This window comes from Acanthochromis polyacanthus, chromosome 11, assembly GCF_021347895.1.
Source record: "Acanthochromis polyacanthus isolate Apoly-LR-REF ecotype Palm Island chromosome 11, KAUST_Apoly_ChrSc, whole genome shotgun sequence".
Taxonomy (NCBI): Eukaryota; Metazoa; Chordata; class Actinopteri; family Pomacentridae; genus Acanthochromis; species Acanthochromis polyacanthus.
The window spans coordinates 41,069,880-41,093,838 of NC_067123.1; the positions used below are offsets into that span (position 1 = coordinate 41,069,880).

A 23,959-nucleotide genomic window follows, 5' to 3' on the forward strand; every position below is an offset into this window, starting at 1 on the left:
CCTCTGCCCACTGAGTCACCTTTTACATCAACGGACCGACGGCGATATTTATTCCTATCACACATTTCTAAATTGCAGACGCGTCACTTCAGAGCCGGGCTCATAAAATTCAGCCCAGACGTCTCTCCAGCCTGACAGGAAGAATAAATGTCGAGGGGGAAGCTGTGGACGGATCAAAGCTCGGCGATACGCCCACTTCCTCCTCTCCCAGCGGAGTGGCGACTCGCCCGCCGACGTGACTCTAATCTCCCCCACATGTCGCTCTAATTGGCCATTACAGCAGCCCGGTGTCACGGCCCTAACCATAGCCCAGGCTGAACTCTAGCCCCACTGATTAGCCCACATTAGCCCTGTCGCTGGAATGGGCAGGAGGACCCCTTTGTGATGCCGTGGGGCTCCTGTGAGGCATCGTCATCAGGTGGGGGGCATGTTGAAGGGCAGACCTTTCTACAGTTCGTCCGCCGACGTAACGACACGGCAGACTGAGAGGAGGTGAGACTGAATGCGAATGAGGTTGTAGAGGGCTGTCGATGTGAGCTCAGGCAGTAATTCTGTTAACCTTTATTCTACCTGCTGAAGGATGAGGAGACATGGAGGCACATCATCTGAACACATGTGAAGGAGGACGTGAACCAACTGAGAACTACATTAGACATTAGTTTGATCTCTTTCTTTTTTATGATTTATGATTCATGACAAATGGGGTTATACCCGTTTCATACTGAACAGAATATATTCTAAAGCTCTTCCTGCTTCTGGTCCTGGCTGTGCTGTTTCCATAGAGGTGCAGGACTTTATATTACAGTGAAACATGATCCTGCAGCGGGTAAAAATGTGACAACAACATGACAAAACAATCAGAGGTTATGCAGATGACTCCACGTTGTATTTGACAATGACAGCTCGATATAAACTACATCCTTAAAGTGTGGAAAACCAAACAAACTACAGGAAGTCCTCGACTTAAATCAGAGATCTGTTCCTACGGATTGATGTAAGTCATGAATACCAACGACTTTCATGCATGTATGAATCATTTTACTAGAAGATAACAGAATATTATAACAGACTGATATTGTTGTTGATGTTGAGGTTTCAGTGTTTATTGTTCAGTTCCAGATTTACCTGATGTCAGTGAATGTGTCATGTTTAGTTAGCTCACCTCTGATTGGCTGAGAGTCAGCAGTAGAGAGAGCTGGGAACGGAGGCTAATTCTGGAGCTAAGTTACGTTTTTTTTCTAGTTATTCTGGCGTTGGCTACGGCCCACAGTATCCTGTGTGAAGATTCAATAAACCAGCAGAGAACCAGATAAAGTCTCACTCATTCATCACAGAGGGTCACTACAATATGTTGACCTGTTTTTACAATTTCACCCATGTTGGTCGGTGTTTCTGTTCCCAGCATTTTATTCTAATTTCACTTCCATGGAGACGCTTTCCTTTTCTTTCAAACATCAGAAGAGTCTGACATATGCTGGGAGCCATAATGAAGGTAAAAAGTTAGTGAATGTAGCACAATCCAAGGTGGAGTAGAACCAGAGAATGGAAACAAAGCCGTCTGATAGCGCCGTGTGACGACGTATTCATCCGCTCTGCTCATCAACTAGTTCCATGTAACCAGTTCTGATGTAACGATGAAACGCTGTAGGTCGAGGACGTCGTAAACTGAGGACCTCCTGTACTGGCAAAAACATCTTGGCTAAGTGTGAGATAATATGTCAGTCTTTCCATTTTCTACATGTCATAACTGATATCAATCCAACCATCAATGAAGGGAGCCTGTTGTTGCAGCCTTGTTATGGCCTTCTTACTTCCTGCCAGTAAAATGGACACAAGCTTTCTGTCTTAAGCACCGATCACTTGTGGAAGATTACCTCAGTAAAATGAAGTTTTCTGTTTAACAGACGTGGATGTTAGTCTGTAGAACATCCCTCATTGTACTCAGGATGGTCTGAGTGTAAAACAGGCTTCATATCACAACAGCTGCTCCGGTTCTGTCCTAAACATCTAAAACTTTTCACATCTTTGCCCATAAAGAAGTTTCCAGAGACCTTTTCTCCATGAAGGCCATGGTGCTCGGGGCGTCCCCACTGTAAGTCCAGTTGGTTTAGTCTGATTCCCAGCATGCCTCGGGGCAGTAGCCTCCCTCATTTGTGGCTCTCCAGTTAAATTTGCTGAAAGTGGCAGAAAGGCTTTTTGGGTTGAGAGGCTGCAGGTGCTCTGATTGAACTTAATTTAACACAACATTTAAAACCAGCTGCAGAAAACACTCATTTGCTCGCTTACCTTCACGGCATTTTTCCTCCAGATGAAGCTGAATTCATCAGCTGCTTATTGAAGGCAGAACACTCAAACTGAAACACACCAAAACCACAACACGTTCAATACCCAAACACTTTAACTTACAGTTTTTATTTTGTTCTGCGTCTGCGGCACTGCAATGAACCCGACAGAATCTCTAAATGAGCAGCCATTTAGTGTCAGAAGGTCTTCACTCAACAAAATTCAACCTGCTGAAAGTCTCCATTCCAAAACTAAGAGAAAGCAGTTCATTAATTCAGGCCCGGTGCTCCCAACACAACAGCATAATGGTACGTAATTAGCCCAATCAGGTGCATTGTTGCCGGGCTGCCGGAGAAGCCGTGGTGTGTGTCTGCTGTGTGTTCGTACAGCTGTTAATGAGCCGAGCTGCTGTTGGCCCTCAGCTACTGCTAAATTGCAAATCAGGCGCTTTGAGTCACAGCTCTGCTCAAAGTTAATGGAGTGTATTCAGGGACAGGTTGTTGTTGTTTGTGTTCGTCCCCTCGGTCTTATTGACACGAAAATAAGCAGACGACAGTTTGGGTGCAGCTGTGGATATCAGAAGGAGCGGTTCAGTTGAAGGTAAAGCCTCCTCCTGTTAAAGTCATGTTTTTAAGGATTTACTCTTTGAATTTCTTCTCCATGCAGGTAACCAAACTCCAACGCTCCGACTGCCAGAACTCTGCATCCAGCAGAACCTCGGTCCAAAACACATCCAAGAAACAGGATGAATTTGGATGTCAGATGTGGATTGAAGCCGGCTCACGTCCTCCAGAGACCAGACCATTTGAACGAGCCAACGACCAGCTCTCCAGTGGTTTCAGATTTACCTTCCAACCCATCATCCATGTCCCATCACACCTCCAGTAGAGCACATTTATATTATCCAAGAGCAAACACCCTTAACGTATTTGATATTTCAGTGCTCCTGTCCCATTTCTACTCCCTGTGGGCTCATTGTTAACTGCAATATAAAGTCCTGTCCCTTTATAGAAGCAGAACAATAACGGCTAAAAGTAGATGGAAGTAAAAGGAGCTTTTACTGTCAGGCCATAAATCATAAAATGGAAATACAGAAGTTAGATATCTTTGCCAGATATTTTACAGAAACTGAAAAAACCTAGGAATTAACATGTTTCAACATTGTACAAGTTCCCACAGGTTTTACCGACCATCGTCAGCTTACATCAGAGGTCCGTCGATCCTGAAAGTTCATTTTCACCATAAGCCAGAACTCCGGTGAAAATGTGAACAAATTCGTTCCGTGCATCACGATATCAACAAGTTCTGATGTAACGATGAAGCTGTAAGTCGAGGACGCCGTAAACTGAGGACCTCCTATATAGTAAAAAATGGACTGAAATATGAACAACATTTTTGAACATTATGAAGATAGAGGATGTCTCGGGTCATGTCTGGAGCGTCGATAATGTTCAGAGTGATCTCCTCTGTGGTTCCACCTGATTTCACCTCATTGGTCCGATGGCCATGATGATGACCTCCCTGAAGCGAGGATCTGGACCAGCGTTGTGTTGGCTGAGGCTGATGGGTTGCATCAGCCTCAGCCAACACACACTCAGAGCCTGATCTTTTCCAGAAGGATCCTTGCTTTCTAATTTCACTAAAACTGTTTTTCTCTAGCAATCCCAGTGAAAACCAGAGACATCAGAACATCCTTGTCTCTGAATAAAGCCATTTGTCCTCCTCTATGTTCTCTCTTATGTGGAGCAGAAACAAAGCTGGACGGCTGAGCAGAACCCGCCCAAACGGCTCGTTCCCGCCGAGTCGCTGCAGGATGATTCCCACGACGCCAGTGACAAATTACAAAGAGATGGAGATTCATAACGACGTCTCCCAGCGAGGAGCAGCACTGAAGGCCTCCTGCTGCTCTCAGTGTGGAGGAGCATCAAACACAGGAGCAGAGGTGAGTTTAAATATCTCCTCTGTTTGTTCGTCTTTTCTCTCCTGCAGCTGACAACAGAGCAGAGTGAAAACGGATCCAAACGACGCTTCGAATGGGAGGAAAATGTAATAAAAGTCTTTAATGTGCTGAAACCAATTGGCTCCTCATTTTCCTCCCTAATGGTGTTCTTCCATCAGGCAGCCATCCATTCCCTTCACCGGATATTTAAAAATTCATTAAATCTGAGACTTTAAAAACCATGAATTTACTTTAATGCATATTTATCTGTCTAAAAGCTTCACTAAAACAAACTGCAGCTAATTGTTGGGTCACATTTACAGCTAACAACCAATCAGCAGAAAATAAAACCAAAAATTTACTCATGGTTGTTTTTTTTCATTTGCAGCGAGGAGTCGACTAATCATCAGCAACTTTTAGTTATTTATCAAATAAATTTGCTCAATATTTGCAGGTTTTAGATACAAGATGTGAAACTTGTGTTGCATATGACTGGAAATGACGGAATAATGAAGCAGGGCTGAGACACCAGACTCTAAACCTTCATTGAGGAACATTAAAGCCGTCAGACTTCCTGCTGTTTCTCTGCAGCTCCGTATCGTCTCTTCTCTCTCTGACCTCCTGTTCTGAACCTCAGCCATCCTGTTCGCCGGTCCTCAGGGACGACGCATTCAGGAGGACAAACTGAGGAAGAAACATCAAGAGAACGACCAAACGCTGCACACAGCGAGCCGGCACCACCCCTGCAGATCTACGGAGCTTTCAGGGCCTCTGTTAGCTCCTCTTCTTGGTGTTGTGAGATGCTTTTTTAGCATTCTCAGTGTTCCAGATGATTCCAGATAAACCGCAGCGATGCAGCAGAGTGGAGCGATTAGCGGCTAAACAGCCTGAAGTTTCCCTCAGGAGGTGGTGGAGACCAAACGTGGAGATAAAAGACGATGTTCCCATCATCAGACTGAACTGTTTTAAAGGCAACATGTCAGCTATGTTCCTTCCAGCCTCCAAACTCCTAAACACAGCGATGATTTCAGTTCACTCAAACACTTCATGCATCAAGTTTTTTTTGGTTTGTTTTGTTTGATTTTTTTTTGCGGTTTGAGACAAAAAGGGACTCCCATTGGTCCCATTTTGAGAACCATAGTTTAGTCTTCAATCCTGTGTGATAAAACATCTTTTACTCTGATTTCTTGGATGCACTGAGTTCGTTTTAAAGCCACAGAATTTGTCAGCATTAAAATGACAGCAGGACAGGAAGTCGGAATAAAGAGACGTCTTCGGTAGTGCTGCACGATTTTTGCCTCTCTTAACTATATTTATATGATTTTAGCGCCTCCTTTTTGCAACCAGAGTCTCCTTTTCAGTCCTTTTCAGTCCTATAAAGCTCCAAATACAGATCTGGAGAGTTCAGCGCGCCGTGCTGACGTCTTCTAATCAGTTATGAATGCAGGCCAGGTGTGGGGCTCAGGAGCTGCAGGTGGCGGCTGCAGGTGTGACAAACTGACAGAAACACAAATTTATTCTGACAAAAGACGCACAGAAACACACACACACACACACACACACACACACACACACACACACACACTTAACAGAAAACATGACAAACTTCAGCAGCTCTGACCCCACATATCCAAAACACATCCGTGTGTGTGTGTGTGTGTGTGTGTGTGTGTGTGTGTGTGTGTGTGTGTGTGTGTGTGTGTGTGTGTGTGTGTGTGTGTGTGTGTGTGTGTGTGTGTGTGTGTGTTGCAGAGCTGGTCAGTTCTTTCCACCATGTGCTGCAGCGCTGCGACGCTCCACTGAACAACATTGACTAAGCAGCTCAGTGTGTGTGTGTGTGTGTGTGTGTGTGTGTGTGTGTGTGTGTGTGTGTGTGTGTGTGTGTGTGTGTGTGTGTGTGTGTGTGTGTGTGTGTGTGTGTGTCATTGTTAGCGGGCATGTAGCAGTGAACTGGCAGGTGTACAGAGTGTGTTTGTGCTGAGACTGTGTTTTCCATGTATTTAAATCAGCCTGTTTCCACACAGAGGAACTTAAAGGAGCTCTGGAGGAGCACAGCGACCTTCAACACCACCACAAGGTCACCCATAGTTTGAACCGTCTGAACCCCAAAACCTGCTGGCAGGTTCTAAAGGCACATATTGTCCGTTAATCAGAGTAAAAACTGATTTTAAACTTGAAAATGGTCCTTGAGTCACTAATCTGTCATTTCTGGTTCCATCAAGAAAATAAACCAAAAGTGGAATTAGAAGGTTTTTATTCTACATTTAAAAATTCAGCAAAAGTCAAACATTTGCACTAAACAGATTCTGTCAAAGACTAAAAATTCTGGCATCTTTAGTAAAACTGTGCAGCAACGAGTGACTCAGCTCTGACCAACTGTAATGTGACAAAAACTCTCTGACTTTTAGACTGAACTGCAGGTAGAATCAAACGTCTGTTAGTGTGATCTGGGGATCTCTGGAAGTTTGTGAATTATGACATCTGGGTTTCTTCACACAGGATAAGAGAAGTCTGTATTTTACTAGAATTTACTGACATTACAGCCAGGATATGATGTCACATCTGTGGTCACGTCTATGTGCAAAATGGCTGCTACAATAAAAAAGAACGGACACTGGTCACGTGAGCAAACGTTAAATGTAATTGCTGTGTGAAGTGAGCTGTTTGATGACCTGATAAACAATCAGAGCGTCTGGGAGGACGGTCACAGGAAGTCCTGCTCTGATGGCCACAGATGAAGGACTTCAGACCACTGATGAAAATGTATCCACAGATATCCTTCAGTTCTTCATAAAGTCATGAATAGCAACGACTTTCATGCATGTATGAATGATTTTACTAGAAGATAACAGAATATTATAAGGGACTGATAGTTTATTCTGGTTGAGATTCAGTCACAAAGTGAACTCAAACTCTGATCCAGGACCAACTGAATCCATTTCTGCTGCATTAACACGTTTTCCAGACTTCCAGAAGTTCAGTGTTTGATCGCTGCAGCTGCTCGTTAAGCAGAACAAAACGGGAGAATTCTTCTAAACCACAAAATAAACCACAACAGACTGGAAGATCATCTTTCATTTATGAAAACACAAACATGTCCTGCTTCCAGTTTTCTTTGTGTATTCTTCTGCTTGTCTTTGTTGCATTTTATTGTACACTGGGTTTTATTAAAGGAAATATTCCTGATCTGCAGTCTTTCCTGTAAGGCTTCTGCTAATATTGATAAATCTAAACGAGGTTTCACAGATGGAAGACAGAGACATTCTAAGCTTGTTGTTGGAGCTCCTCCTGAAGCTCTGCGTCCGTTCATTAGCACACCGAGCCCCACGAAATACCCACAATCCCCTGCTAGGCTGTAATCACAGAGTGCTGCTACTTCTGCTGATGTAGAGCGGGTGATAACTGACCCGTTCATGTGATCCTCGTCTGGCTGCTGTTTTGGTGAAGCTGCAGGCTGCAGATCTGAAGCATCAGCAGGACTGGATAATTGATTTTTTTATCGTTGCCATGGGTAACATAACTGCAGAGACTCTGCTGCATCTGAATAATCGCTGCTAGTTAGCATCCAGTGTTCTCCAAGTGTTGTCCCAAAAGTTGGAGAAACTTCTCACCAGTTTCTATCTGCTTCCAGGACTGCAGAGCGGTTTAGAACACACTGACTGAAGGCGTGGAGAACCACAGCTGAAAAAAAGATGCTGAGTGCCACGTGGACACTCAGCCTAAAGTTTCTGATCTCCGGCTGCCATCTGGTGAAAATCATCCATTTTTATTGTGTTTTGTACGTCTTAAAAATAAAAGCAGTGAGAACATGACGGCTCTTCCTGCTGCCATCACTGCAGCCTGCTTCCAGGAAGCCTCCCAGCTTCAGAATTTATTCAGTTTATTCGTGCAAACTGTCGGGTTTATAGTCGTCTTGACAGACGTAGTAAATCCTGCTGCAGCGTTTTACCACAGCGGTTCACCTGGTTTATTTCCTCTCTAAAGTGTGTCAGCCGGCAGCTAAGCTCTCTAAATGTTCTGCTGTTGGCTGGAAGAGTGAACACGAGAGTCTTCATGAACTCCCAGCATCAGCATCTTATAAACTGAAGATCCAGAGGATTAATTTATTACAAACAGCAAAGTCCTCCCATCAAAATGAAAGTCCTGACTGTTAGCACGGTGTGGCTAAAGTCGTAAAATAATCAAGCTGAGGGCCGTTCAGAGATAAATTTAAAACCGATAAGTTCTGGGCGGGTTACTGTGTTTTCATGTTTACATCTGATTGCTTCTCTCCTGCTCCCTGTGCTCACTAATACCCCGTTTTTTAATACAGCTAAATTACAATAAAGCTGTTCTCATTTACAGATTTTGTCATTTTTGTTGTCAGACAATGGAACAAGTATAATTCAGTGATGGAAAGTCAGCCAATAAGACTTCCTGTCAGCCAGCAGTAAATTCAAAGATGTAACTCCGAGTACTGCGTTTATATCCCAACGTTTTCTGACTAACTGACCAAATACAGGATTGAAAACTGTGTGCGGATTCTGGGATATTTATACGTAACATGACTCAGAGAGAAAGTCAGAAGTGATATAAAGTCTTAGTCTCAGCTGCCATGTGATCAACAGTTTGGCTTCCTGCTGTCAGTCACAGATGCAGAGAGAGTTTTCTTCCTGAAACTCAGCTGCATTTAAAGCTACAGACTCTGAAACATCCCATTCAGAGCGGAGATAAAACCAGGAGTTCTACAGTTAGGAGGAAATGACCCATCTTTATGGTATTTTGAGCTGATGCTCTCTTAAATCTGCTGAAAAGGGAAACAATACAGGACCGTTCAATCCACAGATTCCAGTTGAGTGGAGGTCAAACTGATGCTTCAATCAGAGACCATCACCAGACTGAACAGATTTCACCAAAGACCTGATGGAGTTGGCTTTGTTTTCACTTTCTGACCTTCAGTTGCCTCTGCAGGATCTACAATCCTCCACCCAACCATCTGGGATTCCACTCAGCTCTTTTTTCTCCTGTTTTGGCCTTTTAAACACAAATGTCACTGCATATAAACAGAACAAGCTGCTGGTCGTCGCCCGTGTTTGCTTTAGTGCAGAATGATTCAATAGTTTTACGCTGCAGCATCCCGACAGACAGAAAAGTATGAGAAAGGAGGTGGAGATGGTCTTCATGTGTGGCCTTCGGTCTGTTCAGGCTTCATCCTGAACCTCAGCGGAGCTTAAAGAACATTTACTGGGTTTGTTTTCATGTCTTTGTCTTTCTGCCGCAACACAAATCTGTCGGTTACGCTGGATTTTGGTTGATTTTTATGTGAATATTCTTAAGAAACACATTTTTAAAAATATTTATTTTATTTCACTGAAAAATGTTCAAAGATTTCCCGAAAATGTTAAAAATGTGGACGTCAGAAGTTTCACTGTGAAAATATTGTTTCTTTGTCTGAAAAAAATAAAAAATTCTCCAAACAATTCCCAAAATTTCTGAAAATTTGCAAAGCCTTCAAGAAGAAAATTCCAATAATTCCTTGAAAGTTTCCTTTAAAAGTTTTTTTTAAAAATTCCCCAAATTTGACACGAAAATTCTTGTAAATATTTTTAAAAATGAGTAAAAATCTTCCCCAAAAAATTCTATAAATATCTAAAGCGATTCCATATATATATCAGTAAAACTTTTAATATTTACTTTAATAATTTTGTTGGATTTTGGTTGATTTTTATGTGAATGTTCTTAAGAAACTTTTTTTAACCTTTCTTTTATTCCATCAAAAATGTTTAAAAAATTCCCGTAAATGTTGAAAATGTGGACATGAGAAGTTTCACTGTGAACATAATATAAATTCTTCGGCTGCTTCGTTGTCCTGCCGTATCCGCGGGCAGACAGATGAAAGCAGAACCAGTGTTCTCCTGTAATTCTGCTCACAAGCGAAGCCAGGTTCTAAAACCGTCAGTGTGTTCCTTTACGCTGATTCTGAGCAGCTGCTAACACTTTTCCACCTTTTGAAGCCTCGGAGCTCATTAAGCGCTGCGCTGCTTCATATTCAGGTGGAGCAGGTTTTCTGTACCTGATCAACGGCGTAATCTGGACGACTTTCCACCTGCTTTATTTTACACTCTATATTCTGAGGCCTCTTCATCTCCTTCATACCTGAAGTGCACTTAAGAGGCAGGATCGATCTGAGATCAGAGCCTCAGGGAGGATTCAGAGCGTTTCACAGAAAGGTCAGGGTGTCCATATCCAGTGATGTGAACCGACACAACGCTGCTGCAGACAGATTTATACATCTACAGCTGCACAACGCTGCGGCATTACAGGATGATGGATGTCTGTGTCATGGGGTTTCTGCAGGAATAGATATGACGACATGCAGACGATGGAGAGCAGATCCATCAGGGAGCAGAAAGCCTTCCAACGGGCTGTTTGTTGAACAACAAATGGAATTAAGTTAGTGTTTAATTTATAGAGCTCACTGCAACCTCACTCACATCCATTTCACTCTCAGCTCGTTCTAGAGGAAAGTAATGCAGCAGAGATGATGGTTTAGCGCAAAATACGGCGTCTTTACATCACCTACATCTGTCGTGTTGGAGCTTCAGTCTGCACTGAAACTGAGTCACAACTAAAGATCTGCTGACTTCAGTCAGTAAATCCATGATGAGGTTAAAAATGTCCACAGTGGATCTTAGTGATTAGCAATGGGGGGAACCAACTGGACTGGCTGCTGCTGATAGGAGTTACTAGAGGCTACTGAGGAAAACCCTGGACGACAGACACTAACGAGGAGGAGAAGAGTCTGTTCCTTCATTAAGATGCAGGAAGTGCTATCTCCAGCTGATTGTTTCATCTAATATCCTTTTATTTTGCTAGTCGAAGCTGCATTTCCTCTTAAACATTTGATTTGAATGGAACAATGACACAAACTAGCGCAAAGAAAAAGAACCCACAACTGCAGAGTATCATCCTTTCATAAGAAATCCCCTGCAGATGGTCAGTAGGAGCTTATAAAGACCACTGGTGACGATTAACAGTGACTGGTAGGTGTATCCTGTGACCAGTAGATCTGCTGCCCAATGAAAATGAGAAACCTGTGGCGTCTACAGGAGAGGAAAGGTAATCTGTTTTTTAATGGAAACTGGTGGCTAGAAGACAAATACTGGTACCATAGTGCTGACTGTTAATTGATGAGCTCTAATGGTTGCTTTTTGCAGGGAGAACTTCTACTGGCATGCATCAATTAGAACTTTCATACATGTTTATATGTAAATATATAACATAAATATAACAGCAGAGCACAGGGAAGCCTCTAGTCCCCTCATTAGTGACTACAGCGATCTTTGTTTCATCAAATTAATCTTTAACCCTCATGTCATCCTGCGAGTCAAAAGTGCTGGAAAAGCGAAAGGTTTCTGGATGGAAACGGAGCGGGCTCATGGTTTAAAAGACACAAAGAAGACCCATCCACCAAGCCCGGCATCCTCCCTAGAATGTACTGTGGCTTAATTAAAACATGACACTCCTCCCTCCAAAAAGGCAGAACTATGTCTTACAGAAATTGGTTCTTTCACAGGAATAAATCCCATTTTCCTATTCACTGCAGAAAGAAGCTTATTCTGGCTTTTTTTTCTTTCAGTGACTCCGTACATCGCTCTGTAATGAGATTTATTATGACTAATAGTTTTATTCCTCATCATCGTCAGCTTTATGTCAGGTTATTTATGAACAGCAGCACATAAAAACACAACTATATGCTGACAAAGAGCTACACAACTGACCACAAACAAGCCTGGAGATGCCATCCCTTTGGTCTGTTCTGCATACATGATGTAAAAGACAAGAAGTTAAGATGTAAATGAATGTTTTGTTCTTTTTCAGAGGATGATCTGGATGTACACTTACAGCTCCATTCTAGGCGGTGTTTAATGTTCTTCTCAGCTCTCACTCCTGCCTGCTTCACTTTGCTGCTCCCAGTCATGCTCTGGATAAACGCATAATGTCGGCTGTTTCATGATATCTCGGTTCCCACAGGCGGAGAACGTTCTGCTGATGGTGGGTGGTGATGCAGAGACTCGTTCAGTTTAGAGAGGAGAGCTTGTTTTCTGATGTTCCTACATGCACTGGTCGACGCTAGGCGGCTATGCTAAGAGAAACTCTGATCTCCGTCGCTCTCAGTCGCTGCAGCTCTGACAGGCGTGTGACCAAGAACACGCGTGAATAAAGAGGTAGAAGGCGTTGGAACGTCCCGTTGGGTTGGAACAGAGCGATTTCAGTGACCTGACAGAGCTGCATTTACTTCTGTACAGCCTTCCAAGATCTTTACAGAATGTTGATGTGGATTTCTCATCCTCTGTCATTCCTACTGTATAGAAACTTTAGACCAGGGGTGTCCAACATGAGGCCCGTGGTCCAAAAGTGGTCCTCCAGAGGGTCCAACATGAGGCCCGTGGTCCAAAAGTGGTCCTCCAGAGGGTCCAATCCGGCCCTCAAAGTGTAAAAACTACAGAGAAGACATTAACTGCAGATTGTAAATTAGTAAAACTATAATTTACAATCATTTCTAGACCATGACAAGTTGTTTGGAGCAGAAAGTAAAATACTAGATTGTTCTTTGTTCTTTGGTCAATTTGTGTCTCCTTGTTGTAATTTTTTGACTGCTTTTGTTGTTTTTTGTCTGATTTTTGTGGTTGTGATCCTCCAGTAAATCCTCTGATTCAGGTCCAGGTGACTAAATGTTGTGTTCCTTTGTAGACACTCTGTGATCTGGAAGTTGTAATGTGGAAATGATAAACTGAGGATGAATGTTGGTGGAACTGAGCTTATTTTTCTTCATAAATCTCAGGTTGTTCATGATGTTTAGTAAAAAGATAATTCCTTAAATATGAACATTTCTGCACAAAACCAAAGGAACCATTAGGAGTTGTGGTTATTTACAGGTTATCATGCTGTGGTTTTACTGGTTTTACTGGAGATCAGACTGTTGTGAATGTGGAACCTGGACTAAGATGAGTTTTACTCTGCTGCAGTAGACGGATCAGAAACAGCAGACAAATGTTCTAGACTTCACCTTTAAGCTGCAGATTTAAACCCTTCAGATGTGTGACTTCTTTGCTCCTAAAAGACATGTAATGTAAGCTTAAGTATGTTTACTACATTTGCTGGTTAAAAAAGACTGACATTCTTGCGTATTTGCCCTCCATGATGGAAAACGTTTAATTTTCCAACAGAAACGTTCCTACTCTGTCTTCCTCAGGCACTGCTGCTGCATCCTGGGCTGAACACCTCCCATGATTCTGACTTCTTCGTCCATCCTCCAGCCCATTTAGTGAGTTTTAGAGGTGAAGTAGCAGCTGGGGGAGATGAGGCTGTCATTTATTTAAAGTAATACTGAAAGCTGGCTTTTTTTCAGCTAAATGATGAGGTGCAGTCAGACCGTTCTCCAGCGCCGTCCGGCTAAACGAGGCTACAACCTGCTAATAAAACTCCTCAGAACCAGCTGCAGTTTACAGTCAGTATGAATAAGTAAACATGTTGGGATATAAAAGCCAAGCTGGCTCCAGTGAGATTTACATCCAATAACCCGTAAAATGTGTTCTCTGTGGATTCAGATGAATAAAACCCATAACACAGAATGGAATTCATTCATAAAACAATAATAGAAAAGGGGAAAAACAGATCTATGCACTGAAACTTGATGCAAACGCTCAGGCCGTACAACACCAAAATAAATCCTCAACCACAGAGAATCACAGCATTTCATTTCCACTGAAGCTTCAGCCGACGTGCGTCACCTTCCAGCTCGAGTCAACAACGATTACGGCCCCTCCAGATGAATAATTCAACCCCGGTCCCATTCCCGACTAAACGACCCATAACTGAGACATCACACTTTACGAGGAAAGATTAATCAACATCCAATCTGATCTTCTTTCTTCCTGCATCTGGTCTCTGAAGATGACCTTTTAACACATCAAGACAGGAACACAAAACCAAATGTCATGTTAACGTCATTACAGCAGCGACCAGAACCATCCAGACCAGAGGAGAAGATACTACAGTCACTACCAGAACCATCCAGACCAGAGGAGAAGATACTACATTCACTACCAGAACCATCCAGACCAGGAGAAGATACTACAGTCACTACCAGAACCATCCAGACCAGAGGAGAAGATACTACAGTCACTACCAGAACCATCCAGACCAGAGGAGAAGATACTACAGTCACTACCAGAACCATCCAGACCAGAGGAGAAGATACTACAGTCACCACCAGAACCATCCAGACCAGGAGAAGATACTACAGTCACCACCAGAACCATCCAGACCAGAGGAGAAGATACTACAGTCACTACCAGAACCATCCAGACCAGGAGAAGATACTACAGTCACCATCAGAACCATCCAGACCAGAGGAGAAGATACTACAGTCACCACCAGAACCATCCAGACCAGAGGAGAAGATACTACAGTCACTACCAGAACCATCCAGACCAGAGGAGAAGATACTACAGTCACTACCAGAACCATCCAGACCAGGAGAAGATACTACAGTCACTACCAGAACCATCCAGACCAGAGGAGAAGATACTACAGTCACTACCAGAACCATCCAGACCAGAGGAGAAGATACTACAGTCACCACCAGAACCATCCAGACCAGGAGAAGATACTACAGTCACCACCAGAACCATCCAGACCAGAGGAGAAGATACTACAGTCACCACCAGAACCATCCAGACCAGAGGAGAAGATACTACAGTCACCACCAGAACCATCCAGACCAGGTGAAGATACTACAGTCACTACCAGAACCATCCAGACCGGAGGAGAAGATACTACAGTCACCACCAGAACCGTCCAGACCAGAGGAGAAGATACTACAGTCACTACCAGAACCATCCAGACCAGAGGAGAAGATACTACAGTCACTACCAGAACCATCCAGACCAGGAGAAGATACTACAGTCACTACCAGAACCATCCAGACCAGGAGAACATACTACAGTCACTACCAGAACCATCCAGACCAGAGGAGAAGATACTACAGTCACTACCAGAACCATCCAGACCAGAGGAGAAGATACTACAGTCACCACCAGAACCATCCAGACCAGGAGAAGATACTACAGTCACTACCAGAACCATCCAGACCAGGAGAAGATACTACAGTCACCACCAGAACCATCCAGACCAGAGGAGAAGATACTACAGTCACTACCAGAACCATCCAGACCAGAGGAGAAGATACTACAGTCACCACCAGAACCATCTAGACCAGAGGAGAAGATACTACAGTCACTACCAGAACCATCCAGACCAGGAGAAGATACTACAGTCACCACCAGAACCATCCAGACCAGAGGAGAAGATACTACAGTCACCACCAGAACCATCCAGACCAGAGGAGAAGATACTACAGTCACTACCAGAACCATCCAGACCAGGAGAAGATACTACATTCACTACCAGAACCATCCAGACCAGAGGAGAAGATACTACAGTCACCACCAGAACCATCCAGACCAGGAGAAGATACTACAGTCACCATCAGAACCATCCAGACCAGAGGAGAAGATACTACAGTCACCACCAGAACCATCCAGACCAGAGGAGAAGATACTACAGTCACCACCAGAACCATCCAGACCAGAGGAGAAGATACTACAGTCACTACCAGAACCATCCAGACCAGAGGAGAAGATACTACAGTCACTACCAGAACCATCCAGACCAGAGGAGAAGATACTACATTCACTACCAGAACCATCCAGACCAGGAGAAGATACTACAGTCACTACCAGAACCATCCAGACCAGAGGAGAAGATACTACAGTCACTACCAGAACCATCCAGACCAGAGGAGAAGATACTACAGTCACTACCAGAACCATCCAGACCAGAGGAGAAGATACTACAGTCACCACCAGAACCATCCAGACCAGGAGAAGATACTACAGTCACTACCAGAACCATCCAGACCAGAGGAGAAGATACTACAGTCACTACCAGAACCATCCAGACCAGGAGAAGATACTACAGTCACCATCAGAACCATCCAGACCAGAGGAGAAGATACTACAGTCACCACCAGAACCATCCAGACCAGAGGAGAAGATACTACAGTCACTACCAGAACCATCCAGACCAGAGGAGAAGATACTACAGTCACTACCAGAACCATCCAGACCAGGAGAAGATACTACAGTCACTACCAGAACCATCCAGACCAGAGGAGAAGATACTACAGTCACTACCAGAACCATCCAGACCAGAGGAGAAGATACTACAGTCACCACCAGAACCATCCAGACCAGGAGAAGATACTACAGTCACCACCAGAACCATCCAGACCAGAGGAGAAGATACTACAGTCACCACCTGAACCATCCAGACCAGGAGAAGATACTACAGTCACCACCAGAACCATCCAGACCAGGTGAAGATACTACAGTCACTACCAGAACCATCCAGACCGGAGGAGAAGATACTACAGTCACCACCAGAACCGTCCAGACCAGAGGAGAAGATACTACAGTCACTACCAGAACCATCCAGACCAGAGGAGAAGATACTACAGTCACTACCAGAACCATCCAGACCAGGAGAAGATACTACAGTCACTACCAGAACCATCCAGACCAGGAGAAGATACTACAGTCACTACCAGAACCATCCAGACCAGAGGAGAAGATACTACAGTCACTACCAGAACCATCCAGACCAGAGGAGAAGATACTACAGTCACCACCAGAACCATCCAGACCAGGAGAAGATACTACAGTCACTACCAGAACCATCCAGACCAGGAGAAGATACTACAGTCACCACCAGAACCATCCAGACCAGAGGAGAAGATACTACAGTCACTACCAGAACCATCCAGACCAGAGGAGAAGATACTACAGTCACCACCAGAACCATCTAGACCAGAGGAGAAGATACTACAGTCACTACCAGAACCATCCAGACCAGGAGAAGATACTACAGTCACCACCAGAACCATCCAGACCAGAGGAGAAGATACTACAGTCACCACCAGAACCATCCAGACCAGAGGAGAAGATACTACAGTCACTACCAGAACCATCCAGACCAGGAGAAGATACTACATTCACTACCAGAACCATCCAGACCAGAGGAGAAGATACTACAGTCACCACCAGAACCATCCAGACCAGGAGAAGATACTACAGTCACCATCAGAACCATCCAGACCAGAGGAGAAGATACTACAGTCACCACCAGAACCATCCAGACCAGAGGAGAAGATACTACAGTCACCACCAGAACCATCCAGACCAGAGGAGAAGATACTACAGTCACTACCAGAACCATCCAGACCAGAGGAGAAGATACTACAGTCACTACCAGAACCATCCAGACCAGGAGAAGATACTACAGTCACCACCAGAACCATCCAGACCAGAGGAGAAGATACTACAGTCACCACCAGAACCATCCAGACCAGAGGAGAAGATACTACAGTCACCACCAGAACCATCCAGACCAGAGGAGAAGATACTACAGTCACCACCAGAACCATCCAGACCAGAGGAGAAGATACTACAGTCACCACCAGAACCATCCAGACCAGAGGAGAAGATACTACAGTCACCACCAGAACCATCCAGACCAGAGAAGAAGATACTACAGTCACTACCAGAACCATCCAGACCAGGAGAAGATACTACAGTCACCACCAGAACCATCCAGACCAGAGGAGAAGATACTACAGTCACCACCAGAACCATCCAGACCAGAGGAGAAGATACTACAGTCACCACCAGAACCATCCAGACCAGAGAAGAAGATACTACAGTCACTACCAGAACCATCCAGACCAGAGGAGAAGATACTACAGTCACCACCAGAACCATCCAGACCAGAGGAGAAGATACTACAGTCACTACCAGAACCATCCAGACCAGAGGAGAAGATACTACAGTCACCACCAGAACCATCCAGACCAGAGGAGAAGATACTACAGTCACCATCAGAACCATCCAGACCAGAGGAGAAGACACGACAGTCACTACCAGAACCATCCAGACCAGAGGAGAAGATACTACATTCACTACCAGAACCATCCAGACCAGGAGAAGATACTACAGTCACCACCAGAACCATCCAGACCAGAGAAGAAGATACTACAGTCACTACCAGAACCATCCAGACCAGAGAAGAAGACACTACAGTCACTACCAGAACCATCCAGACCAGGAGAAGATACTACAGTCACCACCAGAACCATCCAGACCAGAGGAGAAGATACTACAGTCACCACCAGAACCATCCAGACCAGAGGAGAAGATACTACAGTCACCACCAGAACCATCCAGACCAGGAGAAGATACTACAGTCACCACCAGAACCATCCAGACCAGAGGAGAAGATACTACAGTCACCACCAGAACCATCCAGACCAGGAGAAGATACTACAGTCACCACCAGAACCATCCAGACCAGAGAAGAAGATACTACAGTCACTACCAGAACCATCCAGACCAGAGGAGAAGATACTACAGTCACTACCAGAACCATCCAGACCAGAGGAGAAGATACTACAGTCACCACCAGAACCATCCAGACCAGAGGAGAAGATACTACAGTCACCACCAGAACCATCCAGACCAGAGGAGAAGATACTACAGTCACCACCAGAACCATCCAGACCAGAGGAGAAGATACTACAGTCACCACCAGAACCATCCAGACCAGAGGAGAAGATACTACAGTCACCACCAGAACCATCCAGACCAGAGAAGAAGATACTACAGTCACCACCAGAACCATCCAGACCAGAGGAGAAGATACTACAGTCACTACCAGAACCATCCAGACCAGGAGAAGATACTACATTCACTACCAGAACCATCCAGACCAGAGGAGAAGATACTACAGTCACCACCAGAACCATCCAGACCAGAGGAGAAGATACTACAGTCACCACCAGAACCATCCAGACCAGAGGAGAAGATACTACAGTCACCACCAGAACCATCCAGACCAGAGAAGAAGATACTACAGTCACTACCAGAACCATCCAGACCAGAGGAGAAGATACTACAGTCACCACCAGAACCATCCAGACCAGAGGAGAAGATACTACAGTCACTACCAGAACCATCCAGACCAGAGGAGAAGATACTACAGTCACCACCAGAACCATCCAGACCAGAGGAGAAGATACTACAGTCACCATCAGAACCATCCAGACCAGAGGAGAAGATACTACAGTCACCACCAGAACCATCCAGACCAGAGGAGAAGATACTACAGTCACCACCAGAACCATCCAGACCAGGAGAAGATACTACAGTCACCACCAGAACCATCCAGACCAGAGAAGAAGATACTACAGTCACTACCAGAACCATCCAGACCAGAGAAGAAGACACTACAGTCACTACCAGAACCATCCAGACCAGGAGAAGATACTACAGTCACCACCAGAACCATCCAGACCAGAGGAGAAGATACTACAGTCACCACCAGAACCATCCAGACCAGAGGAGAAGATACTACAGTCACCACCAGAACCATCCAGACCAGAGGAGAAGATACTACAGTCACCACCAGAACCATCCAGACCAGAGGAGAAGATACTACAGTCACCACCAGAACCATCCAGACCAAAGGAGAAGATACTACAGTCACCACCAGAACCATCCAGACCAAAGGAGAAGATACTACAGTCACTACCAGAACCATCCAGACCAGGAGAAGATACTACAGTCACCACCAGAACCATCCAGACCAGAGGAGAAGATACTACAGTCACCACCAGAACCATCCAGACCAGAGGAGAAGATACTACAGTCACCACCAGAACCATCCAGACCAGGAGAAGATACTACAGTCACTACCAGAACCATCCAGACCAGAGGAGAAGATACTACAGTCACTACCAGAACCATCCAGACCAGAGGAGAAGATACTACAATTACTATGAGAACCATCCATCAACCCTGACATCCTCTCTGTGATGTTCTGTGGCTTATTTATCACATCATTTCACTTCCAGCTGATCTCATAGTACTTCATTCACTTTCTATATATTCTTAATGGGTTCACTGTTTTATTAATTAGTCATTTTTATCTCAGTTTCCTTCTGTTTGTGTTTGTTCTGAGCTATGGTGTGAATGTGGCACCTATCTCTAGTGTAATTCTGAGTTTAAATACAGATGTGGTCAGAAAAAGATGTTTTAAATGCAACCTGGAAGCATGTGAAAGAAAAGAAACAACAGTTAGATTGACTGCTTTTTTATATTTAGGTTCTCTGACTGATTAAAGTAAATAATGAAGAGACAACAAGAGTCAAACATCTGCATCAGGAGATCCACTGTCTACTGAGATATGAAGTGTTCTAACGCTAAAACCAAAGCTCGTACATGGAGGCTGAACACATTTCCTGGAGTAAATACAGACCAAAGTTAGAAGAGTCTGAACACTGGTGTTATTAAGGTTCCTCCCATTATCATCACACGGCAGCGCTGCTTCTTCTCTGAATAGTAATAAGAATAAACCAGCAGCAGCAGCAGCATAATGAGAGCGTTCTGCTGGACAACAGCCTCTAAGCAGCGCTCTGATTGCCCTCGTCTTGTTTATCTGCCTCATTGTTGCAGCAGTGAAAATGATGAGAACATAAAGGTAAGGAGAGCTTGACATTTACCCAGGCTCCTCTCCAACACCAGCTTGAATTGTGGATTTAATTCTGCTTTTCTTTCTCCTCGTGATGTTTCTTTTGTCGGTTAATTTCCAGGTCAGTTCCTGTAGCTGCTTCCTGTCACCGCCTCCATTAACAATAAAACACCAGTGATTTTCCTTCATTGCAGCTGAGAAAGATATCAACACAGCTCCCTCAATTATCAGCACCGACAGTGACGGAGGAGGTTTGACCCTTCAAAGCCTCCGTCCGCCCAGGAAGAGGAGGAAAAATGATGGAGGCTCCATAATCGTTATCTTCCTGCAGGTAATAGCATCCCCAGACAGAAGCTCTTTAGGAGGCGTCTAATGGAGTCGGGATGGATGTGGCCCAGTTTAAAAGGCGTCTTCATGATGGTGAGTTTAATAGCTGAGGGAGGCGGCCGTAAGCCTCCAGGACTGTCCCCGTTTCAACCAGATTTATTCCTGCCAGAACTTCAGCTGTTTATAGGAAGGATGGAACAACCAGGTGAGTTCAGGTGAATGTCTAGTGTTAATAATAAAGGGTTTGATAGCGTTCATCTTTATGGAACTCCTAAAAGAACAAGCAGAAGAACTGTTCATGGAAAAGCTTCTGTTTTCTAACGGCTGTCACAGACTTGTGTTCAACACTTCTGATGGCAAAAAAATCCACCTTCTGCAGCAAACAGGACTTTAAAAACTACCTCCTTCAGTTTTTATTTCAGGTTGTGGAAGAGTTCGGCTGTTTTCCATTTCTTTGGAGATAAGAGTCGTGTTCTTGATTCAGAAGCTTTCAAGGTCGTCACTCCAAGTTCTTAAATATTTCCATGCCGTTTGGTGGTCACACATCATCAGTGGCCAGTAGGGACCTTGTCCACCTTCTAAAGACTCACTAGGCTTTTATTATTTCATTTACTGGTGCAGGAGTCATTTACAAAGAGGACCTGGAGAAGTCGTTCTGCAGCCTTTCAGCCAGAAGACTTGGGTTCAAATCTTTTTATCTTCATTCTTCTGTTGAACTCTGGTTTCCATTTGCTTGTGCTGAGTTCAGTTTAGGCACCAGAACTTCTCGGTTAGGTTCAGAAACGGGTCATGGTTTGGGTTCATATACAACCTCCATTTGGTTTGTTTCCAACTTGATGACGTTAGCAGAGGCTTTACCTGCTCCTATTCACAGGACAAGATGCTGTCAGCGGGTTATTTTCTGTTTGTGATCACAACAGATGATCAGACATCTTCTGGTCTACTAGAAGGTGGAGGAGGCTCCTACTGGTCCAGATGTATGGAGATGATAACAGGAAGTTGATCTGCTGTATTTCCTGAAGTATTTCAAAGTGAATTCTGAGGTCTTCCTGCAGTTTGATCTCAGAGTTTTCTTGCTTTTCCAGATCCTGTCACGTCTTCTTAGGTTCTAAATGACATTTCGGACGATGAAGACTGCAGACTGGAAGCTTTTTAAAGACTTTTTAAAGCCTTCAGCTGCTTTACGGGCATCAGTTAGAGAAGCTTCATGTTCAGTCAGATGTTTGTTGAAGAGGCTCAGAGTTTATTATCTAAACGGACTGAGACTGCAGGAGTCTGGGGATTTATTTACCATCATTTCTCCTTCAGTCTGCTCTGAGATAATGAACAGGTGTTAGTCCACTTTAATGGAAGAGGTTTACGGATCCAGTCTGATGATATCAAACCCGTTTACATCATAACGTCAATAATGTTTGTGTAATTATGGATTTGTCTGTAACGTACAGTGGAGTGTTCTGATGAATGAATTCTATCTCCTCCAACCATCACCTTCATATTCCATCCTGAGTCTGACTCACCAGATGTCGACTGCAGATAAACTACCGTTTTCTCCACACAGTTCTCCGCTATTTCCGCTATCGCCGTGGAAACACTTTTTAAAATTGCTTTTACTACGGAAACAACAGCAGCACCCTCCGAGCAGCGAGCTGCACACTGAAACCGACTCGTTCTCCTCTGAATTATCCATTTTATGACGGCACTCGCCTCCCTGCATGCAAATGTTCCTCTGAAACAACCACCGCAGCCGTGACTGATTCAGGGAATTACAGAACAAGCCGGAGAGTTTTTCCTCCTGAAGCAGAATGATAATGAGGAGCAGCAGACCATTCTCCAGCAGCGACAACACTGGACATAGATCTGATTGTGCAAGATAAAATCAGCTGGAAGAGCAACAAATAAAAAGCCTTTTTAGTAGGGATGTCCGAGATTATCGACCCGATATTGGAATAAAAATAGAATATCAGTCAATATCGGTATTGTTTTTTATGCCTATCATGAAAACCAATAAAATAATGCCTGGATTTCACCAACATTTACCGACTCATAGAGGGAGGGAGAATATGACAACACGGTCTCACGGGGATTCGTGAAACTGTTACGTAAATTTTTTGTTTCTTTTTCGTGCGCACCAACACGATTTCGTCATGTTTTTCGTGCCGCTCACCACGAAATGTTTTTCGTGTTGCTCACAACGAAACCCGCTGTGGTAATCACAGCTGAAAGTGGTTTATACCGGCGGATTCATGACGATCTAAGCTGTCCATCGGCGTATACTGCTTGTGTGATCGCGTTTGCGGCCGCCGGACATTCTTTAAATTCCTATGCAAATTGGTAAGTGTACCACCGGGTTATGGTTAGGTTATGGTTAGGGTTATGGTTATGGTTATGGTTATGGTTATGGTTAGGGACGATGACATGCAAAATATAGCGTTGGATTCGCCATGGTTTTACATTAAAAATATAATACACACATTCCTTTGAAATACGTTCTGGGTGGCACGAAAAGTCCGCCGTTTAAAATACATTGGTGCGCATTTCGTGGTGAGCGGCACGAAAAACATGACGAAATCGTGTTGGTGCGCACGAAACCGAAACAAAAATTTACGTAACAGTTTCACGAATCCTCGTGAGATCGGGCTGAATATGAACTGTTGTTTGAGAAAATTAAAAATATTTATATGGCATAAATATGGGATTTTTTTTCAATAACTTGAAGTAGTTTTCTCGGGCTCCTCCACAGCTTCCTGAAAAGAAAATCAGCTTCTTTAGCTGCTAAATTCTTCT

At 44.1% G+C, this 23,959-nt stretch overlaps 1 protein-coding gene across 2 annotated transcripts in view; it reads right to left on the minus strand.

The window, feature by feature from the left end:
• Positions 1 to 23,959, minus strand: part of LOC110965025 (glutamate receptor ionotropic, kainate 5-like) — a 310,421-nt gene that overhangs the window by 256,942 nt on the left and 29,520 nt on the right. The window lies entirely within an intron of this gene.